Source organism: Myodes glareolus, chromosome 27, assembly GCF_982192425.1.
Source record: "Myodes glareolus chromosome 27, mMyoGla1.1, whole genome shotgun sequence".
Taxonomy (NCBI): domain Eukaryota; kingdom Metazoa; phylum Chordata; class Mammalia; order Rodentia; family Cricetidae; genus Myodes; species Myodes glareolus.
Window position 1 is genome coordinate 28923244 of NC_142052.1, and position 22919 is coordinate 28946162.

A 22919-nucleotide genomic window follows, 5' to 3' on the forward strand; every position below is an offset into this window, starting at 1 on the left:
TAAAATGTTATGATAATATAGCAGATAGAGTATACCTCCAGGAAGGCAATCTACACACAATCCAAATAATATTTAAAGACAAGAAGATTTCATTAATGGAAAAATTTAAGAACTTGGAATCACATGTGCAGAATGAGAACCAGAAATTAATTGCTTATATGAAATCATTAAAATTATTTACATGTGAAATGCCATATTCTCCAGATCTCTGAAGTGACCTGTCTATCTATAATATATCTCAGCTTGACATTGAATACATACATAATATGACTATTAGATGAATTGTAATTGATGACCGCTACCTTGTATTTCATTATATTCTAATTAGTTGATAATAATAACTTTCAAAGCCTAAAATTTGCAATGTATTACTAAATTAACTATATAGGCACAATACTATGAATAAGATTAGATATATATATTATATATATAAATGTTCTAACAAAAACAACCACAAATTTGTATCAATATACAAAAACCCATATCAATATAAATGTTTTAAACTAGTTACTCCTTTTAGGCACAAATGTAGATTCATTGATTTACCTTTCTATCCTATTTATATATCCTACTTTTATAATTTTCAGAGTAGATTCAATAACATACTGTTATATCAGGTCATGTCTATGTTCACTATTTCTTAAAACAACAACCCTGAATCTAAACTCCTTTTAAAGCTTTCTTCCTGACTGTTACCAATACCAACTTTCAACATACTACCCTAAATGATGACAAATATCCATAACCCATCGAATACCAAAAACCACACACATTACTGTAAGGAGACTACACTTTCATTTCCAGGCAACCCTGAATTGAACAGACACACAAAAACTATATTAATTACAACACTGTTTGTTCAGTGGCTCAGGTGTATTTCTACCTACCTCTTACATCTTAAATTAGCCCATTTCTTTTAATCTGTGTATTTTAACATTGTCATGGAGTTACCTCATTTTATTTTTCATTATTTATTTTTTTCTTTTCTCCTTTTTTAATTGATATTTATTGAGCTCTACATTTTTCTCTGTTCCCATCCCTGCCTCTTCCCTCTCCCCCAAGGTACCCATGCTCCCAATTTACTCAGAAGATCTTGTCTATTTATACTTTCTACTTTCATTGTAGGTTAGATCTACGTAAGTCTCTCTTAGTGTCTGCATTTGGTGTCTAAGTTCTCTGGGATTGTGGATTGTAGGTTAGCTTTCTTTGCTTTATGTTTAAAAACCACCCATGAGTGAGTACATGTGATAATTGCTTTTCTGTGTCTGGGTTACCTCACTCAAAATAATGTTTTCTAATTTCATCCACTTTCCTGCAAAATTCAAGCTGTTGTTTTTCTTTCTCTTTTTTTCAAGTATCCGAAAACACTCTTTCCACTTCCTCCCCTCCTTCCAATACCCTTCCACTCCCCCCACTTCTCCCACTCCCTCTCCTCCTCCCTCACCATTCCCAAGAGCAGTCAGGGTTTCCTGCCCTGTGGGAAATCCAAGTTCCTTCCCCCTCCCTCCAGGTCCAGGAAGGTGAGCATCCAAACAGGCCAGGATCTCAAAAAGCCAGTCCATGCAGATGAAACAAGACCCAGTGCAATTGTCAATGGCTTCTCAGTCTTCATTTGGACCTTGGGGGCCCAGTCAGCCTCCATGTCAACCACATTCAGAGAGTCCGGTTTGTTCACATGCTTGTTCAGTCCCAGTCCAGCTGGCCTTGGTGAGCTCTCATTCGATCAGTCCCCTTGTATCAGTGGGTGATACAAGGTCCTGGCTTCCAGTGCTCCAATGTGGGTCTCTGTCTCTATCTCCATCCATCCTCAGATGAAGGCCCTCTCTGATTTTGCTTTCCTTGCTCACAATCTCCCTCCCTCTGCTTCTCATTTGGGCCTAGGGAGTTAAGTCCAGTGTTTCAATATGTGTCTCTGTCTCTATCTCCATCCATTGCCATATGAAGGTTCTGTGGTGATATGCAAAATATTATGGTTATGGGCCCAGGCCAGATCAGGCACTCTCTCCTCTGCTGCCCAGAGTACAATCTGGGGACCTCTCCTTGGGCCTGGGACCCCCTCCAGAATCAAGTCTCTCGCATACCCTAAAATGGCTCCCTTAGTTGAGATATAAACTTCCCTGCTCCCATAATCATGCTTCCTCCCTCCCCCCTCCCATTCCCCCAAGCCATCCCCAATCCTCCCCCTCTCTCCTCTTCCTAACCATCTCCCCGTACTTCCACCCCCCCACCCCCCGTGCACCCAAGATTGCCTGGCAATCTTGCCTATTTCTAATAACCAGGAGGATAACTATATGATTTTCCTCAGGTTCACCTTCTTATTCAGCTTCTCTAGGATCACAAATTATAGACGCAAAGTTAACTATGGCTAGAAACCACTTATGAGTGAGTACATACCATATTCCTCTTTTTGGGTCTGGGTTACCTCACTCAGTAAAGCGTTTTCTATTTCCATCCATTTGCATGCAAAATTCAAGATGTCATTGTTTTTTAGCACTGAGTAAAACTCTAATGTGTATATGTACCACACCTTTTTTAACCATTCTTCTATTGAGGGGCACCTAGGTTGTTTCCAGGTTCTGGCTATTACAAATAATGCAGCTATGAACATAGTTGAACAAATACTTTTTTAGTATGATAGGGCATCTCTTGGGTATATTCCCAAGAGTGGAATTGCTGGATCCTGAGGGAGGTTGACTCCCAGTTTCCTGAGAAACCGCCACACTGATTTCCACAGTGACTGCAAAAGTTTGCATTCCCACCAACAAGGGATGAGTGTTCCGCTCACTCCACATCCTCTCCAGCATAGGCTATCATTGGTGTTTTTGAGTTTAGCTATTCTGACAGGTGTAAGATGGTATCTCAAAGTGGTTTTGATTTGCATTTCCCTGATCGCTAAGGAGGTTTACCATGTCCTTAAGTGTCTTCTGGCCATTGGAAGTTCATCTGTTGTGAATTCTCTGTTCAGTTTAGTACCCCATTTTTTAAATTGGGTTAATTAGAGTTTTAGTGTCTAGTTTCTTGAGTTCTTTGTATATTTTGGAGATCAGACCTTTGTATGATGAGGGGTTGGTGAAGATCTTTTCCCAGTTCGAAGGTAGCCTTTTTGTCTTACTGACAGTGTTTTTTGCTTTACTGAAGTTTCTCAGTTTCAATAGGTCCCATTTATTCATTGTTTCTCTTATTGTCTGTGTTACTGGGGTTCTACTTAGGAAGTGGCCTCCTGTGCCTATATCTTGTAGACTACTTCCCACTTTCTCTACTATCAGGTTCAAAGTGGACAAATAAATGTTGATGTCTTTAATCCATTTAGACTTGAGTTTTGTGCAGGGTGATAGATATGGATCTACTTTCATTCTTCTACAGGTTGACATCCAGTTATGCCTGCACCATTTGTTAAAGATGCTTTCCTTCTTGCATTGTATACCTTTAGCTCCCTTGTCGAAAATTAGGTGATCACAGGTTTGTGGGTTAATATCCGGGTCTTCTATTCGATTCCATAGGTGAACTTCTCTGTTCTTATGCCAATACCAATCTGTTTTCAATACTGTAGCTCTGTAATAGAGTTTGAAGTCAGGGATGGTAATGCCTCCAGAAGTTCCTTTATTGTATAAGATTGTTTTGGCTATCCTGGGTTTTTTTTCCATATAAAGTTGATTATTGTTCTCTCAAAGTCTGTGAAGAAGTTTGATGGGATTTTGATAGGAATTACAATGAATCTATAGATTGCTTTTGGTAGAATTGCCATTTTAACTATGTTGATTCTCCCAATCCAAGAGCAGGGGAGGTCTTTCCATTTTCTGGTATCCTCCTCAATTTCTTTCTTCAAAGGCTTAAAGTTCTTGTCAAATAGGTCTTTCACTTCCTTGGATAGAGTAACCCCAAGATATTTTATGCTATTTGTGACTATCGTGAAAGATGATGTTTCTCTGATTTCTCTCTCTGCTTCTTTATCCTTTGTGTATAGGAGGACAACTGATTTTTTGGAGTTGATCTTGTATCCTGCCACATTACTAAATGTATTTATCAACTGTAGGAGTTCTTTGGTAGAGTTTTTGGGGTCGCTTATGTACACTATCATATCGTCAGCAAATAACGAAAGTTTAACTTCATCCTTTTCAATTCGAATCCCCTTGATCTCCTTATGTTGTCTTATTGCTATTGCTAGAAATTCAAGCACTATATTGAAGAGGTATGGAGAGAGTGAACAGCCTTGTCATGTTCCTGATTTTAGTGGAAAGTATTTGAGTTTCTCTCCATTCAATTTGATGTTAGCTGTCACCTTGCTGTATATTGCTTTTATTATATTTAGGTATGATCCTTTTATCCCCAGTCTCTCCAACACCTTTATCATAAATGGGTGTTGAATTTCGTCAAATGCTTTTTCTGCATCCAATGAAATGATCATATGGTTTTTTCTTTCAGTTTATTTATATGATGGATTACATTGATAGATTTGCGTATGTTGAACCAGCCCTGCACCTCTGGTATGAAGCCTACTTGATCATAATGGATAATTTTTCTAATGTGTTCTTGGATTCGGTTTGCCAGGATTTTATTGAGAATTTTCGCGTTGATGTTCATGAGTGAGATTGGCCTGTAATTCTCTTTCTTGGTTGTGTCTCTGTGTGGTTTTGGTATCAGGGTAACTGTAGCTTCATAAAAAAAGTTTGTCAATGACTCTTCTGTTTCTATATTGTGGAATACAGTAAGGAGTATAGGTATTAGCTCTTCCTGGAAGTTCTGGTAGAATTTTGCATTGAAACCATCTGGTCCTGGGCTTTTTTTGGTAGGGAGATTTTTGATAACAGCTTCTAATTCTTCATGACTGACAGGTCTATTTAGATTGTTCACCTGTTCTTGGTTCAACTTTGGTGTATGGTACTTATCTAAAAAAATGTCCATTTCTTTTACATTTTCCAACTTTGTGGCATATAAACTTTCGTAGTAATATCTAATGATTCTCTGAATTTCCTCTGTGTCTGTGGTTATGTCCCCCTTTTCAGTTCTGATCTTATTAATTTGCATGTTCTCTCTCTGCCGTTTGATTAGTTTGGATAGGGGTTTGTTTATCTTGTTGATTTTCTCCAAGAACCAGCTTTTTGTTTCATTGATTCTTTGGATTGTTTTCTGTGTTTCTATTTTGTTGATTTCAGCCCTCAGTTTGATTATTTCCAGTCTTCTACTCCTCCTGGTTGAATCAGCTTCTTTTTTTCTAGTGCTTTCAATTGTGCTGTTAAGTCTCCAATGTGTGCTTTCTCCGTTTCCTTTAATTGGGCACTTAGTGCTATGAACTTTCCTTTTAGCACTGCTTTCATAATGTCCCATAGGTTTGAGTATGTTGTGTCTTTATTTTCATTAAATTCAAGGAAGACATTAATTTCTTTCTTTATTTCTTCCTTGACCCAGGGTTGATTTAATAGTTGACAGTTCAACTTCCAGGAGTTTGTTGGCTTCCTGGGGGTAGCATTGTTGTTGAATTCTAACTTTAATCCGTGGTGATCTGAAAAGACACAGGTGGTTACTAATATTTTTTTGTATCTGTGGAAGTTTTCTTTTTACCAAGTATGTGGTCAATTTTTGAGAAGGTTCCATGGACTGCAGAGAAGAAGGTATATTCTTTCCTATTTGGTGGAATGTTCTATAGATATCTGTTACGTCCATTTGATTCTAAACCTCCAATAATTCTCTTATTTCTCTGTTGGATTTCTGTCTGATTGATCTGTCCATTGGTGAGAGAGGTGTGTTGAAGTCTCCTACTATTAGTGTGTGTTGTTTGATGACTGTCTTGAGTTCTAGAAGTGTTTCTTTTACATAAGTGGGTGCCTTTATATTAGGGGCATAGATATTCAGGATTGAGACTTCCTCCTGATGAATTGTTCCTGTTATGAGTATGAAATGTCTATCTCTATCTCTTCTGATAGATTTTAGTTTGAAGTCAATTTTGTTAGATAGTAGAATGGCCACGCCCGCTTGTTTCTTAGGTCCATTTGCTTGGAAAACCTTTTCCCAGCCCTTTCCTCTGAGTAGATGTCTCTCGTTGTGGTTGAGATGTGTTTATTGTAAACAGCAGAATGTTGGATGCTGTTTTCGTATCCAATCTCTAAGTCTGTGCCTTTTTATGGGTGAATTGAGTCCATTTAATATTAAGTGATATTAATGACCAGTGGTTGTTGACTCTGGTTATTTTTTGGGGGGCGGCGTAGTGGAGTGTATGCTTTTCCCTTCTTAGATTTCTGCTTGTGAAGGGTCGCTAGATGTCTGATTTAGTGTAGGCGGTGTTAGGAATGTTGGATTCCTTTGGTTGTGATTTGCCTTCTAATACTTTCTGTAAGGCTGGATTTGTTGCTACGTATTGTTTAAATTTGTTTTTATCCTGGAATATTTTGTTTTCTCCCTTGATAGTGAATGATAGCTTGGCTGGGTAACGTAGTCTGGGTTTGCATCCATGGTCTCTTAGTTTCTGCAGTACCTCTATCCAGGACCTTCTGGCTTTCATGGTTTTCATATAGAAGTCTGGTGTAAGTCTGATAGGTTTACCTTTATAAGTTACTTGATCTTTTTCCTTTGCAGCTCTTAATATTCTCTCTTTAATCTGAATGTTTTGTGTTTTGATTATTATTTGGCGAGGGGATTTTTTTTTTTTGATCCAGTCTATTTGGTGTTCTGTATGCTTCTTGAACCTTCATAGGGATATCGTTCTTTAGGTTGGGAAAGTTTTCTTCTATAATTTTGTTGAATATATTTTCTGGACCTTTGATCTGCAATTCTTCTCCTTCTACCCCTATTATTCTTAGATTTGATTTTTTTATTGTGTCCCACATTTGCTGAATGTTTTGTGATGAGAATTTGTTGGATTTGTTGTTTTCTTTGGTCAGAGCATTTAATTTCTCTATGGTGTCCTCAGAGTCTGAGATTCTTTCTTCTATCTCTTGTATTCTGTTGGTTATGCTTGTTTCTGAAGTCTCTGTTCATTTACCTAGATTTTCCATAGCCAGCCGGCCCTCGGCTTGTGATTTCTTCATTGACTCCATTTCAGTTTTCAAATCTTGAACTGTTTCCATTACCTGTTTGATTGTTTTTTCTTGGTTTCCCAGAATTTCATTTATGGATTTACTCATTTCTTCAATCTTTTTGGTATGTTTATCTTCCATTTCTTTACTCATTTCCTCAATCTTTTTGTTATACTTATCTTCCATTTCTTTACGGCAGATTTTCACCTCCTGTGTAAGTTCCTCTATTATTTTCATAACGATCTGCTTAGAGTCAATTTCTTCGATTTCTTCTGGAGTAGGGTGTTCAATTCTTCTAGTTTCGTGATCCCTGGATTCTGGAGATGTCATGTTGCCTTTCAGGTTGTTGGAGGAATTCTTGCATTGGCGCCTGCCCATCTCTTCCTCTCTGGATGAAACTCCTCAGCACTCTCTGGATAGAACTCCACAGCACTCTCTGGATAGAACTCTCAGCACTGCATCAGGGATAGCTGGTGTTTCCAGGACCCAGGAGACAAAAGGACAGCAGCAGTGGGGGCAGGGATGGGTCCTGTGGAACACCGAAGACCCTGCTGCAGAAGCTGAGGGGGGAGGGGCTGTGCTCTCTTCGGGGACAGAGCGCCCAGGCGAGCACCCACTCACCTCTCTGGATAAAACTTTTCAGGACTGCAGCAGGGATCAAGCTGTTGTTATTTCTTTCTGTTGTGTAGAACTCCATTGTGTAAAATTACCACAATTTTTTAAATGTATTTTCTCGAAGGTCATTTTGGATGTTTCCAGGTTCTGGCTATGACAAACAAAGCTGCTATGAACATAGTTGAGCATATGTCTTTGTGGCATAATTGAGCATCTTTTGGATATATACCTAAAAGTGCTATTATTGAGTCTTGAGGAAGGTTGTTTCCAAATTTTTTGAGAAATTACCACCCTGTCATCCAAAGGGGTTGTACCAGCTTGCATTCCCACCAGCAATGCAAAAGTGTTCCCTTTTCCAGAATAACTTGTCATCAGTGTTTTTGATCTTGGCCATTCTTACATGTGTAAGATGGAATCTCAGAGTTGTTTTGATTTGCATTTTTCTGGTGACTAGGGATGTTGGACATTTCCTTAAGTGTCTTTCAGCCATTTTAGATTCCTCTTTGGAGAATTCTCTGTTTAGGTCTGTACTCCACTTTTTTATTGATTATGTGGTCTTTTGGTGTCAAATTTCTTGAGTTTTGTATATTTTAGAGATCAGACCTCTGTCTGATGTGCTGTTAGTGAAGATCTTTTTCCATTCTGTATGCTGTCCTTTTGTGTTGTTGATCATGTCCTTTGGTCTACTTTTCAGTTTTTAAAAGTCCCATTTATTAATTGTTTTCCTCAGTTTCTGTACTGCTGGGGTTCTATTTTGGATGTGGTTCCCTGTGCCAATGCATTCAAGCATACTTCCCGCTTTCTCTTCTATAGGGTTCAGTGTCACTGGCTTTATGTTGTGGTCTTTGATCCATTTGGACTTGATATTTTTTATTTTTTAAATGAATATTTTTTTCATTTTATTTGGTTTCAAATGACAGATCTGCTCAAGGTAATTTTTCTCAGTTTATTTTAAAAAGAATAGGGCTACTTAAAAGACTATACATACAAAAATTTTTATTATAGGGTCAAAGTTTTCTATACTGAATTACAAAACTTACAAAATTATTTAGTGGGGTTTCTGTCAGTTGTGGTGACATCTAAAGAACATGGCCCAGATAGTATTTTGCTGTTTAGGATGCTAGTGCTAAATGAGGAAATACACTAAATGAGGACATTTAGTAAATTTTAGTAAGACTCTAATTCTATAAATACTGAAATAATCAGCACATATGCATTCAGCTAATAAAACAAAGAACATGTTTTTAAAAATGTATTTAAGATATATTCAAAAGAATTTATGTCAGGTGAATAAAACATGAAAATTTTCTAACATAGTATAGCAAATGTTAGATCCAAAACAGAACAGTAAGTTAACAGACTTCTACAGAAATGAACAGACTATTCTGCAATCCTAACAGAGCAAACCTTCACCACAGTGAAAGTCAGATAATATCAGATCCTGTTAACAGCCTGCTTTTTGGTTGCCCTGAGTTGTGGTTCCCACCAAGGATATTGTAGTTTAGAGAGACTCCACTGGGCTTACTCTCATACCTGGTTGTTATTGTAACCACATGTAAAAATAGTACAAATAATGAAGCAAGAATAAATGTTCTTGAATGTTAAGTTTTCTATAAGGAAATGCTCAGGAAAGGCAAATAGCTTCAAAAATTATGTCAATGAGAGAAAAAACTATCTTTAAAATATCAAAGTATACTCATTTGTTTTTAAGTTTCTGAAGTTTTGGACCTAAAAATTTTAAATTCTAGACACTAATGTCTGACTTACCTAAAAAAGTAAGTGGGATGTCCAAGGTCTCAGGACTCTACCCAGCACTCAGTAAGAGGCAGCCATCAGAGCCTTGACAACAGTCTAGTAATACATAGGCCTTCAACTTTACACCCGGGGCCATGGAACAGAAATTAACAACTATTATTTATAAAGACAGCTTTTAGGAAAGAAAAATGGTAGAAGTGGCTACTGTGCCAACAAGTAAGTTCAATTCCTAACACCACCAAAAAAATTAAATAAAATAAAGATGATAACTTAAAAAAGAGTAGAAACATATATATAGAATATAATATATATAGAATATAATATATAGAATATATATATACACACTATATATATTTATATGGTGTAATACAATTGACCTTAATTTTTTTCAATAGATCAAAATCATACTCGTGTATTTATCTCAATATTATATCCACCTTTTTTCTCTAGTAGAGAGACATTGGCTCTGACCATTAATCCTTTATAATCAACCCCATTTAAATGGAAATAAACATTTTAAATAATCATTTCAGAAATTTGAGCATTATTTTCTTCAAATTGCTTTCTGTTGGTTTTTGGACAAAGTATTTTTAGGGTTCATAGAGACCTCTCTGGGGATCTTGTTTCATCAAATCACATTAGCCTGAAATTAATCTATAGTTTTTCATCATCTGTGGAAATAAAAGCAGAACATATTTTCCAAGTTACATATCATTAGACTCAAATTTTGAAGTCAACATACCTTTAAATATATATTTTGGTTTAGCTTAGGAGCCCATACAATAAAATGTCTTTCTGTAGTTAGCTCATGCACAGTTCACAAATTCATAGAAAACACAATAATATACATAACCCAGACTTCTGCCTTTATTTTGCTCTCTTTTTTACTCTATTTTTTACATTAATTTTCTTCATTTTGAGTTTTTTTGAGACAGAGTTTCTCTGTGTATCTTTGGTTGTCCTGGAGCTAAGTTTATAGCCCAGGCTGTCACTGAACTCACAGAGATCCTCCTGCCTCTGACTCCCAACTACTGGGATGAAAGGCATGTGCCACCACACCTGACTAATCTATTTATTTTAAAGGAATTTTTTTCCCTTTTTCTCTTTTCTCCCAAGCCTGCATGTATTTTTTAAAAACTTTTGAACTGTTTGGACCATATGTATTTCAATCTGAATCTGGCTTTACCATAGATCTGTGTCTTTTTTGGAGCATATTAAATATTTTTTCTTTTGTGCATTTCTTTACTTTACTTTAAATTTGTTTTTCACATTTTATATACCAATACCAGTTCCTACTCCCTCCTCTCATCCAGTTCCCTTCACCTCTGCTCCACACATCTCACCCACTCCTCAAAGAAGGTAAAGATTCCCATGGGGGGAGTCAATAGGTTCTACCATATTGTTTGAAGAAGGACCAAGTCCCTCCGTACTATATCTAGGCAGAGCAATGTATCCATCCAAAGAGAATGGGTTCTAAAAATCCACTACAAGTAGTCGGAACCTATCCTGGTCCCACAGTCAGTGGCCCTGCAGTTTGTTCCAGTTGTATAACTGTCATCCACATTCAGACAGTCGAGTTTGATTCTATGTTGGTTCTTTCCCCATCAGTCTGAAGTTGGTGGTCTCCAATTATGTCAGGTTAACTGTTTCAGTGGGTATCCCCATCATATTCTTGACCTCTTTGCCCATATTCTGACTTTTCCAAATCTGTTTTTAAAGAAATATAAAACTACTTATTAACCACTCTTCACCATTATTTACAATAAAATGAATATACAGTTGGATGACATTCTGATACTACAAAGTTACTTTTCTGGCTCATTGAACCAGAACCCAAATACTGAAAATATTGATCCTACCAATAAGGAATGAAACAGGGTAAAGAAAAAGCATGCAAATCATTAGTTTATGTTACCAAATTTTGTTCATTTATGTCAGCAGGTCTGATATTGCCAACATTATCTCTAACCATGATTCTATTTCCACAGCAAACAGATATTTCACACATCATAACCTTTTAGTAGATTTCAACTTTTTACAAAGGAATGGTTCACCAGAGGAACCTTATATGCCTAGTTGTATTTTTGCTTAGTTTTTAGAGACAGGGATTCTCTGTATATCTCTGGCTAACCGGAAACTCAATAGACCCAGCTGATCTAGTCTAAATTAGAGAACCATCTGCCTCCAAAAGGGCTGGGATTAAAGGCATATGCCACCACACCCAGCATTAAGTCTTGTTATTATTAAGTCATACTGCTACTTTGTCTAATTCCATTTTCTGAAGGGGTAGTTTATAAGAACAAAATTTTGTAAACAAACTACTGTATGTGATAATAGATAAATTCTGATGTGGTTGATTTAAAAATATCCAGTAAATTACACAACTGTTTACTTGATGTGAAATGTTATGGTTTCAGGAAAATGTTCACAAGGGCGGAATCTCAATACGTGTTTTCATCTACAGTTTTTGAGTATTAAAAACAAGACAAAATGAAAAACAGTTTCATAAGGGTCTTATGCACACACAAGCTTACAAACAAAAAACCCAGAATGGTATTTCTGTGTCCCAGTTAAAAATAAGTACTGATCGAGTAACGATGGTAAAGTCTCCCCGGCATTTGAGAAAAGCTGTTCTTCAAAGCTGAGGAAATACAACACGGTATCAAACATTCTACTGTTTAAAGAAGCAACTACAGAAAGCTTTTATTTGCTCGAAGGAATCAGTGCCTTTTGATGCAGAACAAAACCCAAAAACATCTCAACTACTGTCAGTACTTTCAATACCAGCATATCAAACTCGATTTTCATTAGAACGCTATTTTTGCACACTAGTAATTCAAAATTTACGATCCAGTATATGTGTGTGTGTGTGTGTGTGTGTGTGTGCGTGTGTGTGTATATATATATATATATATATATGCAAACAATTATTGTGCCTCATTTTCTGGATAAGAATGCCAAGTCAGCCTTTCGTCATAAAAGGCGATGACAATCTGAGGACACGTCATATTCGCCTCCTTTGCCAGCACCAAGTCCACCTCCTCTGAGTTCTTCCATTTCATAAGAAACATTAATTTTCCACTGCTGTGGCACCAATTATGCGTTCAGCATCAAGACCTCTGGCAAAACCCCTTGGTTTGTCAGCGGCATCTCTTTTTTTTCTTCAATTTGTATCATCAGATTCACTGTCAGATAAAGATTTCGATTTTGCACCATCCTTTTCTTGATCAGCTTTTGGAGAAGTAAGAAATGCTTCAATTAATTCTGGACAATCTAAATTTTCTTCTGGTTCTCAAGGACTATCAGCATCTGTGAATGCTTTCCACTTCAGGAAAAACTCCACCTTCCCATTCACTACACATAGGTCCAGTATTTTTCTACCACAAATTCTTCTGGCTCTGCCTCTTCCACTTTTCTACTCTTTCAGTTCTGTTTGTTTCCCATTTTTTTCCAATGTAGTTTTATTGACGGCCATTTAAAAAAAAATCAAAGAGTTCACCACTCGGATGCTTTGGGCTGCAAAGCCTGCAGAATCTCCCAGTGGTGCGCCTCAGCTCAGCCACATCCCGACCTTTCCCACTCTTCAACTAGAGTTTGGGAGCCCAGTCCAATGGTCTGCTGTAGATCTCTGTCTCTGCTTCTATCAGTTGCTGGAGGAAGCTTCTATTTAAGATAGTCATCAATCTGAATACAGGGCAAAATCAGTTTAGGCACTGTCTCGTGGAGAAAATCCTAGGGTCTTAGTGGGGGTCATCGTTCTGGCTTCCTGGGAATTTCTCTCATGTCAAGTTTCTTGCTATTCCCATAATGGCTCCCTCAATCAAGATAACCCTTTCCTAGCTCTCCATTTCTGTCCTTCCCTCATCTCACCTTTCCTGTTCCCTTCACTTCTCCACACCTCTCACATTGTCATCTCCTTCTCTCCTTCTGCCCTCCTCCTTTCCCCCACCCTCATACTCCCAAATTTCTCAAAATGATATTTCCAGTCCCAGGGTGATCTACGTAGGTTTCTCGTTGGGTTATCCTTGCTATTCAACTTCTCTGTGATTGTGGACAATAGGCTCCTTATCCTTTGCTTTAGAGCTAATATCCACTTATAAGTGAGTACATAAACTATGTTCTTCTTTCTGTGTCCGGGTTTCTCATTTGAGATGTATTTTCCTATTCCATCCATTTGCATGTAATTTCCAAGATATCATTTTTTTTTTCACCACTAAATAGTACTCGATTGTGTGTGGCTTTTGTTTTGTTTTGGTTTGGTTTGGTTTGGTTTTTCGAGACAGGGTTTCTCTTCAAACCTATCCTGGAACCAGCTCTTGTAGACCTGCTTAGCCTTGATTTTACAGAGATCCACCTGCCTCTGCTTTCTAAGTGCTGGGATTAACGGCCTGTGCTACTACCTCCCATCCTGTTTTCTGTGTTTGTTTTTATGGTTTTTTTTTGAGTATATGATTGTATAAATGTACCATATTTTCTTTATTCATTCTTTCATTGAGGGTCATCTAGGTTATTTCCAAGCTCTGCCTATTGCAAATAATGCTGCTATGAACATATTTGAACAGATGTCCTTGTACTATGATTGAGCATCATTTGGGTATATGCCTAAGAGTAGTAATGCTGGGTTTTGAGATAGGTTCAATTCCAATTTTCTGAAAATCACCATAATGATTTCCAAAGTGGTTGAACAAGTTTACATTTCACCAGCATTTGAGGAGTGTTCCCTTTACTTCACATCCTCTCCACCATAAATTTTCATTGATGGTTTTAATCTTAGCCATTCTAACTGATGAAAGATGCTATCTCAGAGTCATTTTGATTTGTATTTCTGTGATTGCTAAGAATGCTGAACATTTCCTTAAGTATCTTTCAGACATTTGAAATTCTTCTCTTGAAAAGTCTCTATTTAGATCTGTATCTCACTTTTATTTGGAATATTTGGAATTTGATGTCTAATTTCTTGAGTAGTTTATATATTTTCCAGATCAGTCCTTTGTGTGATCTGGTGTTGGGACGATCTTTACCCTTTCAGTGGGATGCCTTTTTATCTTATTCATTGTGACTTTTGCTTTACAAAAGTTTCTCAGTTTCAGAAATTCCCATTTGTTTATTTTTGCTCTCAGTGTTTGGCTACTGGTGCTATATTTAGGAAGTAGTCTTTTGTGCCCATGCATTGAAAGCTACTTCCTACATTTTTCTCTACCCATTTAAGTGTGCCCAGATTTATATTGAAGTATTTTATCTATTGTAACACGAGGGCTGGCTTGTTGGAGTTTCTGTCCCGCCCAGTACCCCACGTCCGGCAAGCCCAAAGAGAAATCACACACAAGACTCCATAAGGTTATAAAACTGATTGACCCATTAGGTCAGGCTACTTATTAGCTCTTATAACTTTTGTTACCCCATTATCCTTATCTATGTCAGCCACACAGTACTTTTCTCAGCTGGGCAGCTTACATCTTGCCTCTTAGGTGGTCTGCGCAGGAGTGGCTGAGGAACTTCTCTGCTTCCCAGAATTCTCCTGTTCTCATTGCATCACCTCTACTTCCTGTCTGGTTTTCCCACCTATACTGCCTGCCTGGCCAATCAACATTTTATTAAAATATGATTGACAGAATACAGACAATTCTCCCACATCATTTCCCTCTTTTTTTTAAACAAAGGAAAATACCCATAGTCCATTTGTTGGGAATGTGGGCGTAGTATTTCAGGCTACTTCCTGCTGATTGGGGGTGCTGATGATCTTATGGAGACCTAAAGAAAATTTAAAGTTATAATCAAGTCCTGACTGGAGTATCCTGTGAGACCTAATCATCTCAGGCAGCGCCTTGAATCCATTCTGGATGAAGAACTCAGACATCTGGGCCATCTGTTCCTGTTGGAGATTTCTCAGGTGGCCTTCCTTGATCATACTGGATTTTTCTTAACTCAGAATGAATCCACAACCTCTCATTTTCTGTGGAAACAAAAGCAAAATCTCTTCTCCAAAGTAACAAACCATTTGACTTCAGTTTTGAAGCCAAGGTATTTTCAAAATGCCTATCTTGGGTTAGTTCAGCAGCATTTATAAACAAAAGTTTTTTAGCAGCTGTTGCTCCTTCCTCAGCATTCAAACAAATCAAAGAGAGCATAATAGCATACAGTATCAAGATTCTTTGTATATTTCCATCTTTATGCAGCTTTATTTCAACCTCTATTTCTTCTATTTTTACTTTAACTTTTGGCTTTTTGAGACAGGTTCTCTGTATATATCTTTGTCCTGGAATAACTCTGTAGACCAGACTGTCCTTGAACTCACAGAGATCCCTCTGTCTCAGCCTCCCCATTGCTGGGATTAAAGGTGTTTGTTACCACACCTTGAACTCACAGAGATCTGTCTGTCTCTGCCTCCCAGGCATTGGGATTAAAAGTGTGTATCTCCACACCCTGAAGTCACAGAGGTCAATGTACCTCTGCCTCCTAGGCATTGGGATTAAAGGTATGTACCACCACACCTTATTTCTCCCTTTCTTTCTTTTTTATTTTTAATGACTTTAACCTTTAGCCTGCATATATTTTCAACACATAGTAAACCATTTAGAGGTTTTTTCCTCTTTGAATCTCTCTTTACTGTATCTCTCTTTTTCTGACTACATGAGCCTTTAATTTACAAAGCAATATGGAAAGCCGTGACTTTGACAGCTAGATCCAGCTCATTCCTTAGCTTTCCAGTCTCATGGCTGAGATACCAGCCAGAGCTGCAGTTCTCTGCCACAACTCTATGACGTTTCAAGGTCCTTGCTAGCAAGCAAACAGCATCATCCTGCTCACAGACCACACTCAGTTGGTCCGCCTGCCTGAAAGAGTCAGAGTTTGCCCTGGCAGGACAGCCCATAAAGCCGACATTTTAAAACAGCACAGCTTTTTTCCTGCTACAGCTTAAAACCGAAAAGCATGCGTTAAGCTTTTCATCAACACCGTTTAAGTGTTTCATGGCAGGACCTTCTAATGAGCTGCAAGGTTTTGCAGCTAAAGCTGAGTCAGGAAGCCTCTCTTAGATGAGAGCCTTGCTTGCCTCTAGCAAGCAAAGTAGACCTGAGAAATTGCTGCTACAAACAAAACAAGCTTTACTCTATTCTTTCCCAAGCTTTCTCAGGCTTTCTGTGGATTCAGTTATCCATGTCTGGGCGCCATATGTAACACGAGGGCTGGCTTGTTGGAGTTTCTGTCCCGCCCAGTACCACACGTCCGGCAAGCCCAAAGAGAAATCACACACAAGACTCCATAAAACTTTATAATCAGGTTATAAAACTGATTGGCCCATTAGGTCAGGCTACTTATTAGCTCTTATAACTTTTGTTACCCCATTATCCTTATCTATGTCAGCCACACGGTACCTTTCTCAGCTGGGCAGCTTACATCTTGCCTCTTAGGTGGTCTGCGCAGGAGTGGCTGAGGAACTTCTCTGCTTCCCAGAATTTTCCTGTTCTCATTGCATCACCTCTACTTCCTGTCTGATTTTCCCGCCTATACTGCCTGCCTGGCCAATCAGCGTTTTATTAAAATATGATTGACAGAATAAGACAATTCTCCTACATCAATCTATTTGCATTTGAGTTTGTGCAAATAGTTGAGTTTGGGAATAGATATGGATCATTTGCATTCGTCTACATGTTGATATCTAGTTATACCTGCACCATTTGTCGAAGATGCTTTCTTTTTTCCATTACATAATTTTAGCTTCTTTGTCAAAAATCAGGTTTTCATAGGTATGTAGATTCATATCTGAATCTTTGTTTCGATTCCATTAGTCAACATGTCTGTTTTTATGCCAATACCAATCGGCTTTCATTACTATAGCTCTATAAGCTGAGGTGGTGATACTTCCAGAAGTTCTACTACTGTACAGCATTTTTGGCTTTCCTTGGTGTATTGTTTTCCCCTATGAATTTGAGTAGTGTGTTTTCAAGGTCTGTGAAGAATCATGTTGGGATGTTGAAGATGATTGCATGAAATCTATAGATTGTTTTTGATAGGGTTGCCTTTGTTATTATGTTGATCCCACCTATCTAAGAGCAACGTTCCATTTTCTGGTATTTTGTCAACTGCTTTTTCAGAATCTAATGAGAAGATAATAGATATTTTTTGATTCATTTATATGGTGGATTATATTGACAGACTTTCATATGTTAAACCATCCTTCATCTCTGGGATGAAGCTGACTTCACTATGGTTAATAATTTTTTGGATGTGTTCTTAGATTTGGTTTGCAAGGATTTTACTGAGTATTTTTGCACCAATGATCATGAGGGAGGTTGGTCTGTAATTTTCTTTCTTGATTGAGTCTCTTTGTGGTTTTATTATCAGGGTAACTGTGACTTCATAAAAAGAGTTTGAGAAATCTTTCTCATTGTATTTTCTGTAAAAAATTTGAAGAATATAGGTGTTAACTCTTTTTTGAAGTTCTGATAGAATTCTTCACTGAAACCATTCAGCCCTGGATTTTTTTTGGGGGGGAGGGGGCTTTGGATGTCTGCTCTAATTCCTTGCAGGTTATAGGTCTATCTAAATTGTTTTCCTGGTCCTGATTTAATTTTGGTATGTGGTACCTATCCAGACAATTGTTCATTTACTTCACATTTTTCAATTTTGTGGAATACAGGCTTTGAGGTATAACATAAAGATTCTCTGAATTTCCTCAGAGTCTTAGGTTATGTCTACTGCTGTGGGACAATGGTCTGTACCCTGTCACCTCTATTTTAAATGAATGCTGAATGGCCAGCAGCCAGGCAGGAAGTATTGTCAGGGCAACGAGAATTCTGGAAGAAGTTGGCAGTCGTTACCCAACACAGAGAGGAAGCCTAACCCAGAGCAAGCAAGATGTGACTGCCTTTCTGAAAATTGTACCAAGCCACATGACTAACACAGACAAGAATTGTGGGCTAATACATGTTATAAGAGTTAATAAGAAGCCTTACATACTAGGCCAATCAGTTTATAATTACTGTATATCATTTTGTGATTTCTTTGGGACTTAAAGACTGCAGGACCCAGGAAGGACAGAAACCTCGACAAACAGTCTACCTTTTCATTTATGATTTTGTTAATTTAGATGTTCTCTCTCTGCTTTTTGGTTAACTTGGATAAGGGTTTGTCTATCTTCTTTATTTTTTCAAAGAACCATTCTTTGTTACATTGATTCTTTGTATTGTTTTCCTTGTTTATATGTTATTTATATCAGCCCTAAATTTGATTATTTCTTTTCATCTACTCATCTTGAGTGAGACTTCTGCTTTTGATCTGGAGCTTTCGGGTGTTCTCTTAAGTTACTAGTGTGAGATTTCTCCATGTTATTTATGTAGGCACTTAGTGCTATGAATTATCTTCACAGCACTGCTTACATAGTGTCCCATAGGTTTGGGTATGTTGTGCTTCATTATTGTTGAATTACAGAAAGTGTTTAATTCCTTCCTTCTTTCTTTCTTCTCTCCTTCCCTCCCTCCCTCTTTCTTTCTTTGTTTCTTTCTTTCTTTCTTTCTTTGCCCCACTGTGATACAACTGAGCACTGTTCACTTTCTAAGAGTTTGTAGACTTTCTGTGATTGGTGTTATTGAAGTATAACTTGAAAATATGGTGATTTGATAAGACTCAGGGTGATTCCAATTTCTTTGTGTCTGTTGAAATTTGCTTTGTTACCACATATGGAGTCAATTTTGGAGAAGGTCCCTGAAGTGCTGAGAAGAACCTTTAGCTTTTGGGTGGAATATTCTATAGATGTTTGTTAAGTCCATTTGAGTCATAACATCTGTAGTTGTCTTAATTCTGTAGTAAGTTTCAGTCTGTTTGTCTTGGAAGGAGTGGTGGGGTGTTTAAGTCTCCTACTATTAATGTGTGGTGTTTGATGTATGATTTAAGCTTTAGTAATGTTTCTTTTACATATATGGGTGCTTTTTATATTAGGGGCATAGATGTTCAGGATTGAGATTTCATCTTGATGGATTTTTCCTGTGATGAGTATGAAGTGTACTTCCCCATCTACTCTGATTGATTTTAGTTTGCAGTCAATTTTCTTAGATATTAGGATAGCTACGAGTGCTTGTTTCTCGGGTTCATTTTATTGAAAATCTTTCCCCAACCCTTTACTCTGAGGCAATGCCTGTACTTGAGGTTGAGGTGTGTTTCTTGTGTGCAGCAGAAGGATGTATTCTGCTTTTATTTTTATTCTCTTAGACTGTGTGTGTTTTAGGTGAATTGAGTTCATTGATATTAGGAGACATTAATGAGTAGTGATTACTAATTCCTGTTATTTTTGGTGGTAGTTCTTGGGTTTCCCTTCTTTGGGGTTTGTTGGTATGAGGTTATCTATTGGTATAATTCACCTCCTTGGGTTGGAGTTTTTCTTTTCTTACTTTCTGTATGGCAGGATTTGTATATAAGAATCATTTCAATCTGGGTTTCTCATGGAATATCTTGTTTTCATTGATGGTGATTTAAATCTTTGTTGGATCTAATAGTCAAGAAAATGCCATTTGGAATTGTTCATAGTCCATCTGACGCAGGTGTTTTCTCAGTTAGGTTTCTCTTCCCAAATAATTCTAGCTAGGGTTAAGTGGATGGACAAATAATCAGAACAAAAGTCTACTCAGAATTTGCACTTTTTTTCTGGGTAAGTTTGAGTGTGTCCATCTGTAACATGAGGGGCCCTGCTTGTTGGGGTTTCTGTCCTGCCCAGTTCCCCACAGTCCGTAAGCCCCAAATAAAATCATCACACAGGAGATTTCTATAAGTTACTATGCTGATCGGCCCATTAGGTCAGGCTACTTATTAGCTAACGCTCACATCTTGATTAACCCATTTTTCTGATCTATTTTAGCCATAGGCTCAGGACCTTTTTCAGCAAGGCAGCTCACATTTGCTGCTTCAGTGATATGGGCAGGAGTGACAGAGGAAGCTTCCTCCTCCCTAGCCTTCTCCTATTCTCATTGCCCTGCCTCTACTTCCTGCCTGGTCAATCAGTGTTTTATTAAAATACATGATTGACAGAATACAGACAATTCTCCCGCACCATTTCCCTCTTTTTTTTTTAATCAAAGAAAAATATCCATAGTCCATTTTTTGGGGGGAATGTGGGCATAGTATTTCAGGCTACTTCCTGCTTGTGGTGGGCACTTATAATCTTATGGGGACCTAAAGAAAATCATGAGTGTGATTGTGTGTATGTGAGAATGGTTATGTATGTGCACTGCAAGTATTACAGCGCCAGAGGTAAAGGAATCTTGACTTGTCAGAAAGTCAGGCTATACTTCAAAGTGTTACAACTAACTCTGGGGGAAGTATCCTAACCTTTTGGGAAGTTCATATATATATATATATATATATATATATATATATATATATATATATACACAAGTGTTATAGCTATGGAGATAAAGGTATCCAAACTTCTCAGGAATTCAGGCTATACCTACAGTTCTGAAGGTATAACCTGGTTACCTACAGTCAAGAGAAAAAAGGGTTCTGGTATGAGATGGTCACCCACAACATAAGGCAAACATGCGCTTCTCTGAGAGAGAGCCATTAGAGCTGATTTCTCATCTGCTTCTAAGGGAGATTTACTGCAGAAATATCCTTTTAATCTCAACTACTGCAAAAGTTGTTATTACTTCTGCTTCACTCTGCTAAGGAGAAACCCTGCAGAAAGGGACCAATCTGCTGTTTATAAAAAGAAGTTATTACTTTGTTTGGCTATGGTACCCTGTTGGAGCTTCCAAGAATAAACTGTGATCTGTGTCACCAAATGATCTTTACCCAAAATTCTTTCAAAATTTATTACTGACGGAGAAATCCAGGAAATTGGCTGCCTCAGCAAACGTGGAAAAAGAGTTCCCAACTGAACACAAACAGGGGATTTTCTAGGGCTTCTTAGGAATGGAATTTTCCAGGGAGAAGATTTTCAGGGAGGGAATTGGTCAGGTTTCAATTCCCTTGAGCTTAGATAACCTCAGATTGGTTAGATTTCATAATTGGGAATTAGTTGGTTTTATGTTCAACTATTGGTTGATTTTCCTGCAAAGGGATTGTTTAGTTTTATGTTCAGTTGGTCAGAGGCCAATTTGGTTCTGGTTCCAGGGCCAAAGTGTATTCTTTGGCTCTGGTTTTATGTCAGGTTGTGTTCCTTTTGTTCTGCTTTCAGGGTTAGGGTATGTTTCTTTCACTAAATCAGTGCTCTCCCCTCCCCTTCTACATTGTCTCATGAACTACGTGCTACCATTTTACTCAGAGATCTTGTCTTTTTCTTCATACCACATAGATCCATGATATCTCTATTAGGGTCCTCTTTGTTGTCTATGTTCTCTGGGATTGTGTATTGTAGGCTGGTTGTCCATTGCTTTATATCTAAAAGCCATTTAGGAGTGAGTACATATTTGCCTTTCTTGGTCAGGGTTAACTCATTTCATATGTTTTATAGATCCAGCCAATTGCCCAGAAATTTCAAGAGGTCATTATTTTTCCCCTTGTGTACTCCTCCACTGTGCAAATGTACAACAATTTCTTTATCCATTGTTCAGTCGAGGGGTTGTCTTCAGGTTCTGGCTATGACAAATAATGCTGCTATAGATATATTTGAGCGCTTGTCCTTGGGGTATGATTGAGCATCCTTTGGTTATATACAAAAAAGTGGTATTGCTAGGTCTTGAGGTAGATTGTTTCTTATTTTTTTTCCTTTTCTTTTTTTGATTTTTTTCAAGACAGAGGTGCTCTGTAGCTTTGGCGCATGTCCTGAAACTATCTCTTGTATACCAAGCTAGTGTCAAAATTACAGAGATCCACCTGTCTCTGCCTACCAAGTTCTAGGATTAAAAGCATGCACCACTACCACCCAGATTACTTCCTAATTTTCTGAGTAACCACCATATTGATGTCCAAAGCAGCTGTACCAGTTTGCACTCCAATTAGAAATGTAGGAGTGTTCCCTTTATCCTACAACCTCTCCAGCTTAAATTGTCATCAGTGGATTTGATATTGCCTATATTTACAAAGAATTTTCAAAGAGTTTATTATTACAGAGAAGCCATTACTATGCAGTGGAAGCTTATCAAGGTGCCTGAAGGGTAAGACTCCATACACATAAACCTTCAATTTAGGGAAGGTTGAGCAATGTGATTCATTGTCTCAGGAAGCTACTTCATTCAAAACCTTCTGCACCTATGGTCCAAGCTCGTTAGTGTTCTTTACAATTAAGAAATCCAACGTCTCAGCATTACCAATCATGTGTTGGTTTTGGGAACATGAAAGAATCAAAATTTAAGATCACGGCTTTTAAGTTTATGGTTTACAGTTTACCATTGCTGCAGGCATCTATGTTTATTTTTTAGAGTAAAAAGCCCAGTAAGGAGACAGTGAGAGTTCATTGCATGAAGCTGTGAGGACTGAAGCTGGGTGTGGTGATGTTGGTTGTTTCTTTTCCTCTCTTGTTCCTTTAGGGCCTCCCACCTAAATTCTCAATTAATTTCACACATGGAGGCTTTTTTTTTTTTATAAATGTTTGACTTTGACTTGTTT

The 22919-nt window shown here is 37.8% G+C and overlaps 1 protein-coding gene and 1 pseudogene across 1 annotated transcript in view; one reads left to right on the forward strand and one right to left on the reverse strand.

Moving 5' to 3' along the window:
• Nucleotides 1–22919, forward strand: part of LOC148117633 (uncharacterized) — a 50652-nt gene that overhangs the window by 19564 nt on the left and 8169 nt on the right. The gene's annotated exons all lie outside the window — the stretch shown is intronic.
• Nucleotides 12308–12855, reverse strand: LOC148117634 (chromobox protein homolog 3 pseudogene; annotated as a pseudogene).